This window comes from Meleagris gallopavo, chromosome 12, assembly GCF_000146605.3.
Source record: "Meleagris gallopavo isolate NT-WF06-2002-E0010 breed Aviagen turkey brand Nicholas breeding stock chromosome 12, Turkey_5.1, whole genome shotgun sequence".
Classification (NCBI taxonomy): Eukaryota; Metazoa; Chordata; class Aves; order Galliformes; family Phasianidae; genus Meleagris; species Meleagris gallopavo.
In genome coordinates this window covers 11,287,579-11,306,639 of record NC_015022.2, presented here as the reverse complement: position 1 = coordinate 11,306,639, position 19,061 = coordinate 11,287,579, and the positions used below count along the sequence as shown (strand labels likewise).

The following is a 19,061-nucleotide window of genomic DNA, read 5'->3' as shown; positions in this document are numbered from 1 at the left end:
GTCCCATCAGGGCTAACTGACTGTGTTAAATCCAACTTTTTCTGCCTCTGCCTCACTGCTCCTACTTCCTAGCAGACCCTGGGCTTCCAGATGCACTAGTTTTCATCTGAAGGAGCCATAGATTAAAATTTAACATCATTTGTAGTTCCCTGTGATTACACAGGTCACAGAGAAAGCAGCATCCTTTTATGTGATGATGGTATAGCACCAAATACATTAAAATGTCAACATTCATGATTTATATGGATTTTAATTAGCTGACATATCTTAACATGTCAACAGGGAATATATTAATTTACTTTCTCTTTATTAGAAGAAAGCCTAAAATCTTAAAACAAGGCAACAATTTAAGCCTGACATTTATACGACTCTAATAGTGCCAGTGCTAGAATCTCATCTATCATGTGAATTTACTACCAAGCACTAAAAGCACAATGAGCAGCCAGAGACTCATGAATTCAGAGCCCATCTGACAGAAGGATGCACAGTGCTTATTAAGAGAAAATAGAAAGCAGGCTCCAGGACCTTATCTCTGAAGTTGGTGGCATCCCCTCTGGCCCATAACCCTTGCAATGGCTGCTCTCTTAGGAAGGAAGGATTCTCTCAGATCCGCAGCTGGGCTTTAGGTTTGCTTTTCAACTCAGCAGACAGTCCAGCAGCCACAACACACAGCTGCCTGTACCCATATGCTCTGCTGAATCTTTAAACATACTGGGGTTTGTTTACTCTGAATGAATACTATAGTGGTTATAAATTAGACTTCAATTGCCATTAAGTGGATGTAAAACAGGACAATAACCTTTTACTGCAAGATGTATAATGGCAGCTATCTGTGTGTAATAGGAAGTCTCACATTTGATGCATAAGACCATTTTGCATTTTCAAACAGTTAGCCACAAAAAAAAAAAAACAAACACAACCCAAGCTGGTAAACTATAAACATTGATAATTCAAGAAAAAAGCTTTTTGTGCTTGTTCATTCCTTTAGAGATTCACTGTAAACTTCCCATCTTTCCACCACTATAATTTAACTTGGACCTTTTCAACATTTCCCTACTTGGGAAATTCAACTCCTAATACTAAAGTGAAAATTCAAAAGTTATGAATGTTTTCAGTTACCTCTGTAAAAAGAGAGTACTGTCCATTGGACAGGACAAGAAGTTTTATATTGGGCCAGAGAAGGTTTAGTTCACCTGTTTAGCCCCTAAAGATATTTAGAGCTGAGCAGATGGATTAGAACAGATGGGATTCAAGGGTAACAGTGCCAAAAATATTTTCTTCACTTACTGGGAGAAAATTGTTCTATTGGGCTGTATCAAATCAGTGCCTCCCCATGAGTTTGTCTGCACAGCTTTATTTCATACAGTAGGTTTACTCTTCAGTTCCTGCACACTAGTAGCCCTGGCTGACATATGTCACCCTCGGATCAAGGGGAATTACTCTCACTGTGGTTCAATTTTCTTGTGGATGCACATCCCACATAAAAAAATCTCTCATTTAAAAAGCTCCCTGAGTAGTTAACTGCTCTTACATCATCATAATAGGACTATTTTTATTCATTAGATGATCAGGCACGACTTCTGAAATATACATTTCTGTGACAGTACAAACCACAACAGCGTAAATCACATTCAAGAAACTGTCAAGAACAAAATCAGGCAAATGCTTACACGTGTATTTTACAGCCTGAGAATGGCTGAGGACAAAGGGATCAGCCACACTCAGGACCCACGGTAGGGTAAAGCACAACCCATCAGCTTTTACAGCCAATGCAAGCGATGCACATGGTCTGCAGCACAGCCTCTCTCTGCCTGGCACTGCACCTATAAATTAAAGCTTTCTACTTTCAAGTAGCAAGAAAGTAAGTCACTAGGAACCTAAGAAAACTTACTTTTCAGGTGCGGTAGAATGCAGCAATTCCTTCTATGAGGGAATCTGTGCTTTGTGCAGCTTTGTCTAACCAGGAGTATGACGTGCATCTTACAGACATATTCATTTCAACAGAGACCTTTCTGAAAGCACTGTAACTAAATTATTTTCCAGGCTTACGTGAGTCATTATAAGCCAGACCTTGGGAGTCACTGAAAATACAGAAGACAATTTTAGAACATTTAAAATAATAATAATAATTAAAAGAAATCACATTTCAGGAGAAAAGAGAGGAAAAGTAGTTCAAAAGTAACTGAATAGGTTGTTGGGTTTTTTGTTTTGTTTTGTTTTGTTTTTGTTTTGTTTGATTGAGATGAAAACCTTGAATTTGCCCAACTGCTTCTAAAAGTCTTTGGGAAACATATTTTTCCATTAGATTATCACATTTTGCCCAAGAAGAAGACGTGAAGAACTGTCAATGTTTGACATGCAGAAATTTTGTTTCAGTTCAATCTGGTTTTCATTGTCCTCTAAACATTAGAATAAGTTTTGCACCATTTCTAATATTCAGTAAAACACACATTCAGTTTTGCATCCCTTTGCAATGGGATGAAGCTCTTCAGCTAGGGAGACCTGAAACTGAGCAGCTTTTCAGCAAAGATAAGGCCTTTGGAGCACCAGTAGTAAAGCCTCTGATCTTTTCTCCTGGCCCCTCAGAGATCAGAGCTACAAAAAAAAAAAAAAGGAAAGATGAAATCCATGTAATTTAAACTTATTGCATAAGGAATGTTATTAATTCTATTGACAAATCACTTAGAAGGTCATTTTAGATACTCTGTATGTACCAGCAAATGATAATCATCTTCTGTCCAAGGAAAAATTCAGCACCTCTTCATAATTTTTCTGAGAATCCCCTCTCAGTTCCCACCTCTCAGAGTAGCTTTCAGCAGATCAGTTCTTTGATTCAGCCACCATTCAGCAACACAATTCTTACTGTGAGTGCAGGAGAGGTGGTGAGAACGAACCAGGAGGATGAACAGAGTTGGGAGCGCTCATCCCTCCCCACAGTATGGTGGATTTATGTCAAAGGAATAATAAGCAAAACAAGCAAATCACTCGCAGCTTTCAGTGGCCAACATGCTCATTTGTAATGGCCTTGTGGCCCATTTCTGTTTCTCAGCAAATAAAGCATATGGTAAAAATACAAGGAAAGGCAGCCAGCATATACAGAGTTTGTGACATTAAGCCAGGATTCAGAAATTCTACCTAAATCAGGTCCACAAACCATCTCAACAGTGCACAATGAAGACAAAATATCCTTTGCCTGGGAAACAAATCTAGCTGATTATCTCTAGATGTAATTTAGACCAGGCTGGTGATGAGAGGAAATGGTAGCATAATGATTTATTTAGAAAAGTTTTCTAAGGAAAAAAAAAATCGCATCTGGCATTAAGAAATATATTACTTAAAAAAACCCATCTAGTATCACTGCCAAAAAAGAAACTTGGCAAGCATAATAAAACAAATACCAAAGCTTTGGAGACTTCAGAACATTATGCCCTGGCACAAAACCATTCTTAGTATCTTTACACAAAGGCAGCATGCTACAGGCTAAATGTCACCGTAACCCAATCAGATTCACCATTTCTCCTTTCTCGACCCGTAAGACACACCTCAGTTTATAGGAATAATGACGTTAAGATTGATGTTGATTAAACATAGCAAAACATTTTTGTTTTATACAGCCTCCAAAGTGCCGTGCTGCTTGAGCTCACTTGTGTTGGTTGACCTTGGAAGTAGTTGAGTCACGGGCAGCTCTAGCTGCAATCTCAACAACCATCAAATCATATACGTTGTCATGTTGTCGTTATCTGGACTTTGTACTTTCCTACCATGGAGGAGTTTTCACATAAATTATACAGGAAATGAAGCAAAATGTAATTATAGCATCCAGCATCTCCAAGGCAGATAGATAGCACGAGGCATAGAACAAAGTTCAGCAGTCAGCTTTCAATAAATGTCACCAGGTAGGAAGGATCTGAGTGCAGCATACATCACTAAGTCACCTGCTTCAGTATTGTATCATTATCTCATCACAGGAATAAGGGGTTATAAGGTTATGGCAATTTCAATCAATCAGCTTTAAGCAGATTTCTCAAAGGGATTTCATTCTTTACTTTTACACATCTTCATTTGGATTTTAACATATACTAGAAAATTCTATTATGTCGTATTAAATTGAGTTATCTCAATGAAAACATTTCTACTAAGGTTAACCTGGACATTTAATTCCATTAGTACCAGTTTTTCAACATAACAAGTTTTCTCATAATAGCTTTTTATTCTCAAAAGGAAAAGACACAGCTACAGAGCTTTTGAATGTTCTGATGTGATTGAGCTGAACAGATGAAAGGTACTATAATGAACAAAATCACACATTTGCCCTTGACTTCAGCAGATGATGAATCAGGCCCACAGCCTTTGCATTAAGTGTTTGTAACCTCCTTTCTAGATGGGAGCACAGAAAACTGTCACGTTTTCAAGGGAAGATGTTTTCTTAATTCATTTTTTACAGGATAAAAGTCTTGGGATTTTGGCATGTTTGGATGCAGGGGAATCTTCACTGCAAAAGAACAATAAAAACAATACAAAAAAAGTTATAATTCAGTTGGAATCTCCGTGTTTCAAATAATCTCAAATAATCTTTTCCCCCAAAGGACCTCACGATGCAAAAACCTGTGCCTTACGCTGCTACTAAATTAAATATTAATGTGCATATTATGGAGGTGGAGTGAGCGTAAAGACTCTCTCGGTGGTTGTGATTTTTTCTCCCTGCCAGCACACATTAAAAACGCCGTTTTTCTTAAGTTTATATATTGCATTCACTGCTCCCGTGGCATTTTTATATGTTCAATAGGTGAAATGTTTTGAGAAAGCCCCTTAATAGACAGTATAGGCTTAGCTAAATTACATACCATGTGATACGTGCTCTATAGATGCACATAGGCAGACTCCAAGGCTCAGCTCATGCAAAGCAATTTAAGCCTTGGTAAAAGGACTGTGGATCACAACCTATTATTATTATTTAGTTTTTCATTGATGTTGCACAGCAGAAGTACGGTGATCAGCTTCATGTTTCGCTCTCCTTCCCCTTTTCCTTATGATGGTGTCATCATGAAGTTCTCCTGTGCTCACAAAAATTCATTTTCACATATTTTTTGAAAAGCCTATGTTCTTAAAGTCTTAAGATACCCAGTTCTCTTTATAATTCAAGAATATATCCAAGATGAAAACATAGAAATTGTATAAAAGGAATTGAAACTTTTTTTTTTCAGGTTCAATTACATAAGTGCAATTTCTTTATATACTCCTAAATCACCTTAGCTGTAACTAAGACTAAGTTTTGGTAACTGGTTTAAATACCTAAAGAACTAAGCTGAACCAACTCCAGATTAGGGAGTTATTTAGCTCAGCCTGTGCAATTTGTACGTACAGATAGACCTTGAAATTTGCATTCTAATTTCAAGCACGAGAGAGAGAGTGAGATAATATAAACAACAAAAGTAATCTTAAAAAAAAAAGAAAAAAGGAAAAGGAACATGAGCCAGAGTTAGTTCTTTAAAAGTAGTTAAAAAAAAAAAAGTCTTACTTTTATCAGCAAAAGGATTTTCCTTTGAGGCTTCGCTTCCATTATCACACAATGAATCTTCTGACATCAGAAAAACAGATGTTCACTGAAGTCTGCGCAAATGCCAAAAGCTCTTTGTCTTAATATCCACTCTGGAAGGACTTCTTTGTTAATGAGGACAGATTAGCAATTTATTAATGTTCCTGCATCTGCTGCTGCTCCTGAGCCTTTCCCTTCAATGTGGTCCAAGTCAAGTGCTATACAAAACGAGTCTGGAAGAAAGCAAAGTATATAACGAGCTTTGTACAGGCAGAAACCCAGTGAGGAAACAGGGTGAGAATGGTGTGCTGCTATGGTTTGTACATGTAACAGTATGTATCTGAAGTCGATGTGCCTGGCTATGAAAAGTAGACCCAGGACCCCTACACCTGCATGCAGCAGTAGGCTAAGCACAACCGTCATGCTGGAATTTGTTGGTCTGAATTAAGTGCATTGGTAACTTCATATTTAAATGTAGTTTCCAGAGCTGAAAAAACAGTCTGTGGGTACACTTCTCGCTACACAGAACAGGGACAAAACCCCACGTAAAGAACGGAGTTTCAGAGGGGAACTTAGAGGACTTGGTATCTCCCTCCCGTCTGAAGGAATCCGGCAGATCTGCTGCACACTTCTTGCAGAGAGAGCAGGAGGCTCCACCGTGTGGTCAGCTTGGTTCTTTGTCATTATCAAACTGACAATCACGGCTATTGAACTAGGAATCGGTGTAATTCGGGTCTAGGTCTCCATCCTAGAGCAGTGGCCTTGGCTCACATAGACTTTACTGATGCTATTCCTTCTGCTTTTCCTGTAACTTACTTGCACTACACTTGTGATGTTTTCTAGCTGATAAACAACTACATCTACTTTAACTGCACACTGAGATGCCGTGCTGGGAAGCTAAGAGAACAGCAGGAATACGAAATTCACATGTAGGTAATGTGGAAGTCAATAAACAATTAAACCCCTACAAGAAATCCAGATCAACATTTAAAACTTAAAGGCTATCCCTCAAATTCATTAATAAGAAATGGTAATTAATTAGGGAAAAAAAACCCTGAATTTTGTAACATTCAAGAGGCTTTTATTTTTTTAATATCTTGTATTTACTTTATATACTTTCTTCCTCAGCATAAATATTCCATGCCCTGCTAACTACTGAGTATCTATAGATGTCTAGAGAGATTAATATTATTTTTATTAAAACATATAAATGGGAAAGCTAAGTGATTGGATACTTAGGCTCTGATTCAAAGTATGCTGGAGGCTTTAGGTGGGTTTTTTCAGCGCTCTCTAAAGGCTTTCAAAATGCTGTAGTGGGACAAATGAGACCTATTGTGAAGAACTTGAGAATATTATCACCATTTCTATAGAATGAGAACTCCACTTCCACTTAAATCCCTGTCCTGGAATAGCTGAAAAGGTGGGAACAGAGTGCAGCTTCCTTCAAAGTCTTCACACACTCCTACCTGAAGAAAATTCATACATTCATCTAAGAAACATCATCTGTGGAAAGGTAAAGTTCTCATGATAAATGAGATGCTTTTGGAACAAAAAGAAGTGTCTGATTCAGATGAGTAATGTGTTTTTCACATTTCCCAGAAATATGTAATGTGACTCTGTTGTCTGACTGTCATAGAAAACAATTCTTCTTGTAATGATGAATAATACAAAGAACATACTGTAAATGCCAGAACACAAAATCAGCCAGGAATCCAGACCACATTATATGCCACGTTCACAGAAGATTCTGAGGAAGGTAAATGAAACATTTGGGGGGAATAAAAATGTCATTTCAACTGGCAGAGCACCTTTCTGAAAGCTCCTTTCTTGGCTGTTAGTTTAATTCACTGTTTACATACTATGGAAAAACTTCTTGAAAGAAAATGATAGATCAAATATCAAGTGGACATTGGAATAGATAAATGCTGCAAAATATATGTTTCCAACTACAAGGTCCAGACATTTAAGCTGCTCTGTTTAAGAACAAGAAGCTAATCCGATTTTGCTTTAATCTGATTTGGAATTTGTAACATGACCTAATATGAAGAAACCAGATCAATGAGATTAGGAATCTACACCTCTCTAAGGAAAAAGAGCCAATAGAATAATCCACAGACATACACAGAGACAAAACAATTGGAATCTGAGCTGAATGTAGCAAATCAAGATTCTATCATTCGAGATGACAAGCAATCATTTCCTGGAACATTTAGCATTAATATGATTTGTTGTAGATCAGTCAGGAATCAAGAATACCTGAAAGGGTATGGCTGATGCCACTGGATGACAAGTCTGCATTTTAGAAGACAACTCTTACACATCTATTACTGACAATACATTCTCACCCTGGCCAGTGCAGAACCCAGCAAGAATTTCAGGAAAGAAATGGCATAAAAACAATTCCTGAAGTATTTGTCTCCTGATTAGAGGAAGCATCTACTAGGTAAGATGTTATAAAATTGGGAAATGTAGCAATTAATCAGCTACCAAGCAGCAGTGGGAAGAACACGCATCATGTAAGACCTGATGCTGGAGCTCAGTTCTGGAAATAAGGAAGAAGTTTCTTACAATAAGGGCAGTGAGGCACTGGCACAGGTTGTCCAGAAAGGTGCTGGGTGCCCCATCCCTGAAGACACTTCAGGTCAGGCTGGTCGGGGCTCTGAGCACCTGATCACTTGTAGGTGTCCCTGTTCAGTGCAGGGGAGTTGGAACAGATGGCCTTGAAGGGTCTTTCCAACTCAGACGATCCTGTTATCCTATGATTATTAGTTATTCAGGATGTTACAACTCAGAACGATATATCCAAACCAATCTAAAAACAATTCCTTTGTGAGACCGTTATGATAAACAGCATGTTGTCATCTCTAAACGTGCCAGAAAGTCCAGATGCCAGAATATCTAAAAGCCCAATTTGCTGTGAGATTCACTGGTAGCTCACGAGCCATCAATGTTTCAGCAATATGAAGATGAATTATCAATTAAGACAAATTATTGAGAGGTTCCTAGGAACAGAAGTTACAGGGAGTCATGGAGATGCCTGAAGATTTTATTTCAGTAATAAACATCTGTCAAAACCCAAATAACCACATCAATAATATTACATTCTTGGTAATTAAGCTTTGATTCAGCTCTCAAATCCTATCCCACATCTCAGATCTGTTTGACAACTGCTTAAATCAATTTATGTTGCTTTTTTTCCCCAAAGGTAGATGGTTTGGCTGTTTAATCCTTTTCATTGCAAGATCATCATGTTGGGAGTAATTGTCACTGAGCATTTAAATGAATGCAACAATAAACTGCAATTTCCTGTTCAAATAGCAAGACAATTTCTTTCATTTTAATTCTTTTCTTTGTACTCATTTCTGAATCATAGCCAACAGTGCTACCCTCAGTGGTGGACCAAAGTCAGGATGAACCCAAGAAGGAGCCTCTCCAATTACCCATCTTTCTGTGATTTTCTGGTCAGGATATTCTTGCGGCACTCTTTTGCCATAGTCTCCCAAGACTGTGCACAGAACCTTCATTTCCAGTGCATAAATCTCCCAGTGATAAACAAGGGGTATATTTAGAATAAAGGCATGAGCCACCACCAGGAAACCATTTCCACTCTCCCCATCATAGAAAGAAATAAAGAGATGAAACTGAGGATGGAAATCAGAACACCACCAGCACAAATGATAGAATCATTATGGTTAGAAAAGACATCTAAGATCAACCTTCCACCTACCACTAACATTGCCCACTAAACCATGTCTCTCAGTGTCACATTCTCACAGTTCTTGAACACCTCCAGGAACAGTGGCCCCACTACCTCCCTGGACAGCCTGTGCCAATGCAGCATCGCTCTTTCTGTGAACCTGAACCTCCTATCGTGCAACTTGAGGCCATTACCTCTCACCCTATCACTGTTACCCAGCAGAAGAAGCGAAGGAGAATAGCAGTAGGTCAGCTTTCTAGAGATGTTGAGAAGGTTCTCTCAAGGAATTTGAAGAAAAAGGATATTCCTTGTAAGATATTTCTTAGAGAAGAATTCATTAATTGAATAATCTGCACCTACATCCCCTTGATAGTGTTGATCGATACAAATCTGTTTCCAAAGTAAACTTGTTTGGTCTCTGCCTTCCTAGGAGTTGAATACACAAAACCCTCAGAAAAATGAATGCTATTTCTACTGAGTATCCTTTGTTTTGCTGGTTTGCAGAACAAAGTGCCAAGAAAGAATGGAGGAGAGGAGAGTAAAGCAGTTATGAAAAGAAAGGAAATACCATCCCCAAGTTGAATTTAGCTGGTTGAGTTGGCAGGATAGGAAGAGTAAGGGTATAATCAGAGAGAATGGGAAAATAGAAGGCATCTAGTTGATGCAAGCATAAAATGGACAGCCTTTCAGCCTGTCTGTAATGCTATTAAAGCTGTTAAATAGTTGTCCTTCCAAAGCTCCTTAAGTAAGCCAGCAGCGACTCTGACAACAGCTCTGCAACAAAACAATGTATGGAGCTTCCTATGAAGCTGGGGGTTCATCATGGCACAGGCTTTCAGCTCCCCAGCCCCAAACTGTGCTCCTCCCAGTCAGCCCATGGCAGCTCATGGAGCCCAGTGCAGGGCTGAGGCCTGGAAATTGCATGCAGCCCCAGAGCAGTGCATCCCTGCTAGCAAGTCTCGGGTGACTAGGGGGAAAAACGGCACATCACTAGACTCTGTTCATTCTGAATCAGCCACAATTTGCTGAGGTGAGGAAATAAAGCTTGCAAGCTGGCTGTTAGCAGCAAGTCATTGAACAGTGAACATGCTTAGAATCCCCGCAAGATGGCTGCAGAGACTGCAGCATTGCAGCTGGAGCTGTGCAGTCCCAATCCGAGGGCTGGAGGCTCAGAATTTGAAACACACAGATTTCACCGAGATTTTTCAAAACCCTGTGAGAAAGGATGAAAAATTTAAATGAAACAACTCTTCTTTTTTGAGGTACTTTTGTTTTCCTTTTGCCTTACATTCAGTTTTAGGTTATCATATACTGCATAAACACGTTTCAAATCACATTGCTTTTCATTCTACTTTTTTAAAGGAAATGTTTATTTTAGAAGATCTGAAACCATCACACTTCTTTCCTCTGCAAATAAGCTTTTTCTGTTGATTGCACTGATTGCCAAACCTGTCTTCTTTCTTGTATTTGGCTGTCATTTAGCTGTTCTTGTTTATCATCCATGCTCAGTATAGATGAGCTATTTCTTTGTATTTTCTATTAATTGGCCCTTGTACACCCTAACTCGATATTAGCTTTGAGACTTACATACAAGTTCAGCCAAGCACACAAGGACAAATCCAGACATAAGTTTGGGTATGAAAGCCTAACCAGTCACCTTGCCCTGGAAACCTTGCCCTGACGAGGAAGATCAACACAACCTAAGCCAAAACAGAAATAAATGAAGACAACAGAACAACAAAACAGAAACCTAAGCCGAAGATGTTTACTCAATCAGTCTTAATATGAACAGCTGCATCCACATTCCACCTCATCCTACCTCAGACTGTTTTTGCACAGGCAGTGCAACAACTTCAATGCAGGAAGATCTACATGTACTTACATAACTCTATGTTTTTGCGGTCTGAAGGACATAACATTGATTTTAGCCTGGGAACATCTTCTGAAACAGATATTAAATGTCATCACAGTCCAGGATCTCATTACAGCCCATCACTAATTGCAGCCTTAGTTTATAAAGTCCCACAATGAAAGGCTACACAAGAGACTCCCAAATACATCTCTATCCTGCCCTTGGCTGAAACCTAGCATTTACCAACTTTCAGAGTTCTTGTACTTATTTAAAGCTATTTCATATCTCTATTGGAGGAAGCTTTTGTAATAACCATTAAAGCAAAGACTGTTGGGCTGTAGGCGTGATTACTTATAGGTTCACATGTCCTTATAATGTACCCATTTTTCAGTCTGATTCGTGTAAGCTTAGTCAACCTCAGCAATAGCCTCATCAGGAGCCAGTTACTATTACTGGCCTTGATTTCCATCCAGGTCTAACAAGTAACACACTGATGTTATCCTTTAAATGTGACCAACCATCAACCATAATCCCTACCCTCACAAATACTTAGTACCTTTGGGTTTTATCCTCCTCTTCCTGCCCGAGCAGCAAACAGAAATATTCAGCATCAGACCTCCATTGACCTAGTTCATCAGAAAAAAAACCAACACCAAACACACACAACTTTTCAACAGAAATCAAACTTCATGGCTTCATCTAAACCCAGGGCCTTAATTTACATGATTATAGGGTATGCAAAGTAATGTGAGTCACACAGATATCCGCTTGGATATGACCATAAGACTTTGTTCTCTGAACCCTGAATATGCACATTTAACCTTCTGAAATCAATTTATACAGTCATTACTAGCTGTTGTTTCATGCCTGCGGATCTGAGGCTTGGCTCTTATTGAAGAGTTGATTGATTAATTTCAACATTGCGGAAACCTCATTTAGCTAGGGGGACATTTCTGAAGTTTAATTTTCTAACTGAAAAACAACCACAAGAATACATTTAAATTATCTAATTTTGAAGCTCTGAAGCTTTTCATGAGAATTTGCATTTGGACATGTGTTACTTGTTTTTTGAATACACTTTCAGTCATTGCGTCACTGAAATTAGACATGTGTATGCATTTACCCCCATTACCTACCAGGGAGTTTGAAGGGGCCTTTCCTATAGCCCGGATGCATTTTAAAACATGTAAAAAGAGTAAGAATTATATATCCCAAAACAAGGTCCATCATAGGCCAGATAGAGGTGAAGGTGCTAGATCTGTATGAAAGGAGAGATAAATGCTGAACCAGGAACAACTATTTTAGAACCATCTCATTACTAAAGCAGAAAGGACAGTTAATCATTTTGTTTCTGTTACCATGGGAAGCTGTTCCATTAAAGTAATTTCTCACTAAAAGAAAATACTGCATTAATATTTAATTTGAAATTAAGTGAAATTATGATAATTTGAAAAAAACAATTGAAAATTAATTTCTTTCTCCATTTTCCCTTCTTACTTAATTCAGTATGTAATAAAGAATCTGTGTGAACGAGAGGGAGCAGCTCTTCAAAGCCACACTTCACAATTGAGAGAAAGTAATTGTTAATATACAATGTTTGGGGAAACTTGAAATCTTCAAAAATGACGTGAAAACATGGAACACTTTCACTCACAAACCATAAATCATAGTCTTTGAGGTATAAACAAAGCAAACTGAAATAGAATTGGTAATTTTTATCCAAGCTTAGGACCAAAGGAAGTTGCAGAAGGAAGATTCTTCAGTGAACGCATGAAGTTCAAGAAGTTGTATCATCAGATGAATTACAAAAAGAGAATTACTTTCGCTGCTCAAGAAGTTATTCTTTTCTGTCTTTCACAAGAATACTGTACTGGCTCAGTCATGCTGCAGATGATTTAAAAAACCCACAACACAACAAAAAACCTGGTACAAAACACTTCAAAATTGATATCAATTAATACATAACTCTCAGAGATGTAAAACATTCAAGAAATTAGAGTACGTGCTAAAGCAGAACTAAAATTCATGCATCATCAGCTGAAAAAAACTAGTATTAAATTATCTTTACTATTCTAGTATAAATATTGCCTTTATATCCATTCATTTTAAATCACAATCTGTCCTGAATGTGCTTTGTTTTCCCATAAATATGAGATACAGATTAATACAAATGTATCATGACGAATTATGGGAACAAATTAAAGGTAATAAGAAATTGTATGTGTTCAGATGATTTATGCCTGCTATCCAAAAAGGCCATGACAGATATTAAGGATAGACTAATCAAGTGTTGTAAACTAATTAGGCAACAAAACAAGTGACACTAAGAACAAGTATACTTAATATGGCCTTGCAGTATTTGATATTGATGGCTTTATTGTTCCCATCTTCTGCTCTCCAGAACTGGTTTGCTTTTCCTATTCTGCTGGTTTTCTTTACTTCTAATGTCCTTCCATATGGCCCAACGATTCTGCACATTGAAACAGCCTCCACTAATAGCTGACTTATTCATACCTTTCAGGAGGCACAGAGAAGCTGAAGAGCATCGCAGATGCCCATTGGAAACATCCCTTACAGAAAGGTAATTTCATGCCCAAGAGAGAGACATATTTATTTGTCCACCTCTACCCCTGAGGTTAAAGACAAATTACAGAGAAATCTTGGGGGAAAAAAACCAGAAAGCCTATTTGCTTAAAGGAGAGTTAAGTGGCAATCAAAAGAGAGTCTTTGGTTTCACTAAACCTAGTAACCACGGACAATCTTTTCTTTCCAGACTCCTAAAAAAACTTCCAGACAAAGTTGTCTTAAAATTCCTTATCTTAAGGAAATTCTGGCAGGATAGCTGCATTGTGGGTGTGAGGAGTGCTTTGCAGCAATTATCTCCTATTAGTGGTGTTTAAGTAAGAAATCAACATTCAGCTCTTCCCATACATAGACAATAACGTCCCGGAGGCGGCTATCTCATAAGTTCAAAGAAGTATCTGTATGTGAAATAGTGAAGCACAGTCCATCCCTTCTTTGGCTAATTAAGCACAAACCAGTATTAACAGCTTTGAGAAAATCCAAGAGAAATTTAAGCATCTGCTATTTTCCACTCATCTCTTAGACTGGGCTTTCTTGGCATATGAGCTGTCTTTTGGCTGATTTCCACTACAAGAAGAGGGCTTGTATGATAGGAAAAGTCAAGAAGAGTCCTCATTTTCCCACCATCCATCCTCCCTCCTCTCCAAAAAAAAAAAGTGATAAGACCAATACAATCTCCTAGGGCATTGAAGAACACATCACTAAATTATATTAAAAACATATATATATATATATATATATATATATATAGTCATATATATAGCTGAAATATTTTTGACCTATTTCCCCTAGACATGAAAATACTTGGGGATTCTTGATGACCCTTTTGGTGACTTCCTTTCTTGCCACCCCATCTGCTACAGATGACTGCCTTCCTGGCTGCTGCTAGCTGAATTTGTGAAAAAGCAAGATTGCCAACAAATCAGCCAAATAAGAAAAAGCTTGTAACTCTCCTCCTCCTCAAATACTTTTATGTATCTACATTCTGTAAAAACTCTGTGTTCCCACATTTACCAGGAGCTACAAACATTACTGAAGAAGGAAAAATGCACATAACTAATCTTCCAAATGATACTGCATGAAAAGCAATCAGTCTTCTCTACAGAGTTTGACCTCTTTTATCAGGAGTTTACAGCTGTTGATGCCCAAAATAATTAAAACACGTTCTCTCTAAACAGTTCCAGCTCTGGTTGAAGCAAGGCTACAGTGAAATGTAGTTTGGGGTCTCGTATGTAACACTAGAAAAGAAATCATAGCAGTATAAATTACATTTTGATCTCTAACATAGACAGTTTAATAGGCCAGATTCAGCAAAGCATTTAAGCAAATGTTTAAATCCCATTGATTTAAGTGGGATTTAAGCACATATTAAGTACTTAGTTGAATTGTGGCCATACTGTGAAGGGACTCTTAGATCAAGGAAAGCACAGTAGGCTTTGAGGATCTTTATTTACAGCTCAGATGTTAACTTAGCAAATTTGGCTTAGGAACTTGTATAATGCAAAAGGAGCCAAGGGCAGACTGCAAGAACATTTGGCTGCCCTGGGTCCCTCCAGGATAATGCGACATATCAGTATGGGGTAGATTTAATTTCTAAAATACTTTTATCTTATAATTTACCATGTTTAAGTTGCAATTAAGGTGCACCACCGCCTTAATGCGTCATTCAGCGCTTTATTGTACGTACTGACTTCAGATGCTGCCAAATTTCTAGCGCTCTCAGTTATTCATCTCTGTTTCTTCCCTCCCACTTTTAACCCCAACCTTCTGGTTACAGGGTGAGGAGGAGGCAAATGACATTTGCTGTTTGTCAGTCAGCTCTCACTGTGCAACTTAGAAGGAAAAAAAAGTTAGCAGCACTAATCTGTCATCCTGGAATATGAAGATGTGAGGGATCAAACCAGACATTTCATCTCAGAGAAGTCATGCTAAAATTGTGTAATTTCTCTTGTAGGTATCAAAACCTACTAAACTATGTTTAGTCTACATGTAATTTCCGAAATACTGTACATGTCACAAAGAATTATACGGCCTATAGGATGACTTATGATTTCTTTATCTTCTCTTCTTGACTCTAGACATTATATAAGTTTGCTAGCTCTACTGACACTACTGCAGATGGTTGAACTATTTCTATTTATCTTGCAGAGTAGGAGTTAGCTTTTTGGGACATTAATATTCCTCGTTGTCAGCTCTTCTTTTTGGGAAGAAGCCTATTTCTGGGGAAGTCTGGGAAACTTGGTTCCTTCACTCTAAGAATAGCACAACAGGAAACAGAGCATTATATCATGTCCAGGCACTAACATTTGTAGTGAAATTAGGACTCGGGGTTTTATGAAATCACCTAATAGTATTTGAAAATGGATTAGTTTTGAAATCATTTTTTATTTAGCGGAATGCTCTGAGGCCTAAGAGAAATTTTTCTTGGTGCTGTCATCATGGCAGGATCCAGTTAAAACATGATCAAATATTAGTGAGCTTAAAAAAAACCAAAAAACAGCTTGGTTATATTACACAGGCTTATTTCTAAAACATTTTGTTCTATAGATAACATTGTCAAAGCTGATAATAGCCACAATTTCCATAAATAAGTAATGAGGATTATTTAATGTTAAATAAAAGATGAGCAGTGTTTTTCAGGCATTTAACTGAGGTGGGGGAAAGGATCCTAAAGTAATCCCAGATTTACAGATAAAATCTTCAGATTTCTGCAGAACAAATCTGTGATATGATAGAAGCTACAGCTCACCTTTCCTGCTTCCTTCCAGATGGAACATTTTCAGAAGATCTTATTCCATTCCAGGGAAAGTGCATGAATCCACTTACAGTAGTGATACTGCAAAGGCAGCATAGAGGATTATTCAGTCAGGTCACCAAAAAATCTCTCTAAAACACCACAAGACAAACTTAACTGTATGATAAACTGACTTCTCTGTCATTGCATAAGTTCGTACTTCTCGTAATTAAATTCTGATGAGGAAGTTGCAGTAACTAGTTCAAATATTGACCTTTGTGAGCGCAAGCATGGATGAGTACACACTGTGCTGAGTGTACAAAGGACCAGCCCTGCTTCTTCTCACCTGAGTGTGTGCAAAATGCTCTTATTTCACTGCTGAATTGCTCTGGATTTCTTAGCTCTGTGCTAATCCCAGCTTGAAATTTAGGACACAACAGTCTCTGAACTGAGGCCAAGTGTGTTTCTAGTGATTAGCAGATAAATTAGGAAAATACTCAGCCTATTAGAATAAGTATACTCAAAAATATGATGAGATGAAATCATTTGCTTAACACTGACTAAAACAGCAAAATGGCACAAAGCTTTGTACTCCAAAGCCCATTACCTGGCAGCTCATACAGTCTATCAGAGAACAAAGAGTAACTCAGTCTTAGCAACAGCCATCATAATGTTATGACTACTGAAAAAAAAAATGGCCACTATAGACACTTACCCCAAAGCAAGGTTTTGCATTACTAAACAGACATCTACAATGGAAAAAGTTTTAATTTGTCTTCATTCCCAACTGTGACAAAACACATCAGTCTCATTTACCTTCACAGCTGAACCAAGTCTGTTCCTCTGAACAGTATAGAATGGCTACGAAAGACTGCTGTAGGAAAAAAGAATTAAGTGAAAAACTTGTAAGAGTGACTACTCTTAAAATGCAGTAGAAGTTTCCAATACTTTGTGTTATCACTTACCTAAAAGTCTAAACTCCCCCAAAATAAGCCACATAGCTTATGTAGCACAGTAGTACAATATGTTCAGGTTGAACAGGGAAAAATAAAAGATTTTTCAATAAACTTTCTGCACGTTACTACATTAAGCTGGTGTCAAGTTCATTCAGAATTTAAGCTTAATATATTCTGTCCCAAAATAAAAAACTAAAGAGGTGCTGCTCTCATTCAGGAAATACAAAACCATATCTCGTTCATGTATTTATTAAGTAGGAAATTCAGGAGTCACAGTAGGCCTGAGACTCTCATGTCTTTGGAGTTAAAGTGCTTTAAAAGTTCCCATTTTTAATTCATATGAGTATGATAAAGATGAGACTAAGAGGGAAATAATATGATGTTATTTGACTAGCTAAACCATCAAACTGACACCACTATCCCCCAAAATATGTAAACAACAAAACTTACTAGAACTGAAATTATTTATGAAAAAAAAGTCGAAACTTGGGATGGATTCTACAGTGAATTGTGACTGCTGTTATTCTCATTGCTTTACATGCATAAGAGCAGTAGTGCACACTGACCTTTATGTAACTGGTTAAAGTCACATCAATAGGACAATACCCAAGGGGAATTATGGGGGTGGGGAGGAAAAGGGAGGGTGAGCCTGGATTTTTCAAAGGGTGAAAAACTGCTGAAACTTGAGGGCCAGCGTTGGCATCCGTTAAAGGAAAGGGAAAGCAAAGCACAGTAACCTCACTCCAGCTTATTTGTTGCTGCTTAGCTATGCATTATTATTATTACTATTTTATTAACATGACTATGCTTTATAGTTTAGGATGACTGTCAGTGTCTCTGCTCAAAAGAGGAAGAAGTCTAGGACTGCAGAGGTATAAAACCCAAGGTCTGCAACCATGTTCTGTCCTCTGCCTCGTTAATGAGTGCCATGAATGTATGGCTAAAATGGCATTTGTAGGTTACACCTTTTTTCAGACCGCAGGACTCCCAAAATACACGAGCCAATGCTTGAGCCTTGATAGCCAGCCAGCAGTTGCACTGGAATGATCAGGAGATTAATTTCACCTGCTGCCTGGGCAAAACATCTTGCTTTAAAGTCAAATAGAACATTTTGCCCTCAGACTGGTAAGAGTAGGCTGTTTGTGGTACCAGAATGATGACTGCACAAAGGCACGAGCAATCACCTTAGGCAAACCACTCTCAGTGGTGTAGCACGAACAAACAGATCAGCATTTGCCAGGCAAACAAGGATGCATGTTGTCACCAACACAACACTTTTATACAATAATACATCAAGAGGTACTCAACCAGTGATGAGACTTTGAAGGAATGTGGTGAAAACACAGCCTGGAGAATTTATTGAGGAGTCATCGCACATGAGGAGGGAATTTACTGAAGGGATCATCCAAATGAGGCTGGAAGACTCTAAACAGTGTAATTGGTCTTGTTAGCATCTAGGGGATAAACTATCCCTCAGATGGAAACTAAACTCAGAAGAGGGGAAAGTTATTTGATGAACTCACCACAATAAACCACAAAGAGTCATCTCGAAAGCAAAGCTGTTTGCAGGCCAGGAAAGAGGCTCAGATTTTGAATCCTCAGATATAAATATTCAAGATCTTCTAAGAAACCTTTCTAGAGCTCAGTAAGCACATCTAAAATCATAGATTTTCCAGCTATTACTTCAGTTTCTGTGGAGGTTT

At 38.1% G+C, this 19,061-nt stretch overlaps 1 long non-coding RNA gene across 3 annotated transcripts; it reads right to left on the bottom strand.

Annotated features, from left to right (window-relative positions):
* Positions 1–2,614: 2,614 nt before the first annotated feature.
* On the bottom strand, positions 2,615–19,046 carry LOC116217094. 3 transcript variants are annotated; one of them, XR_004161052.1, is made up of 4 exons: positions 17,219–19,046; positions 16,418–16,504; positions 5,519–5,769; positions 2,615–4,492 (listed from the first exon to the last, which is right to left on the bottom strand). It is a non-coding gene; the product is annotated as an uncharacterized LOC116217094 (long non-coding RNA). The 3 variants fall into 3 exon arrangements; XR_004161053.1 differs by lacking the exon at positions 17,219–19,046 and adding an exon at positions 4,845–5,054 and having other exon boundaries at positions 16,418–16,994; XR_004161051.1 differs by lacking the exon at positions 17,219–19,046 and having other exon boundaries at positions 16,418–16,981.
* Positions 19,047–19,061: the final 15 nt, after the last annotated feature.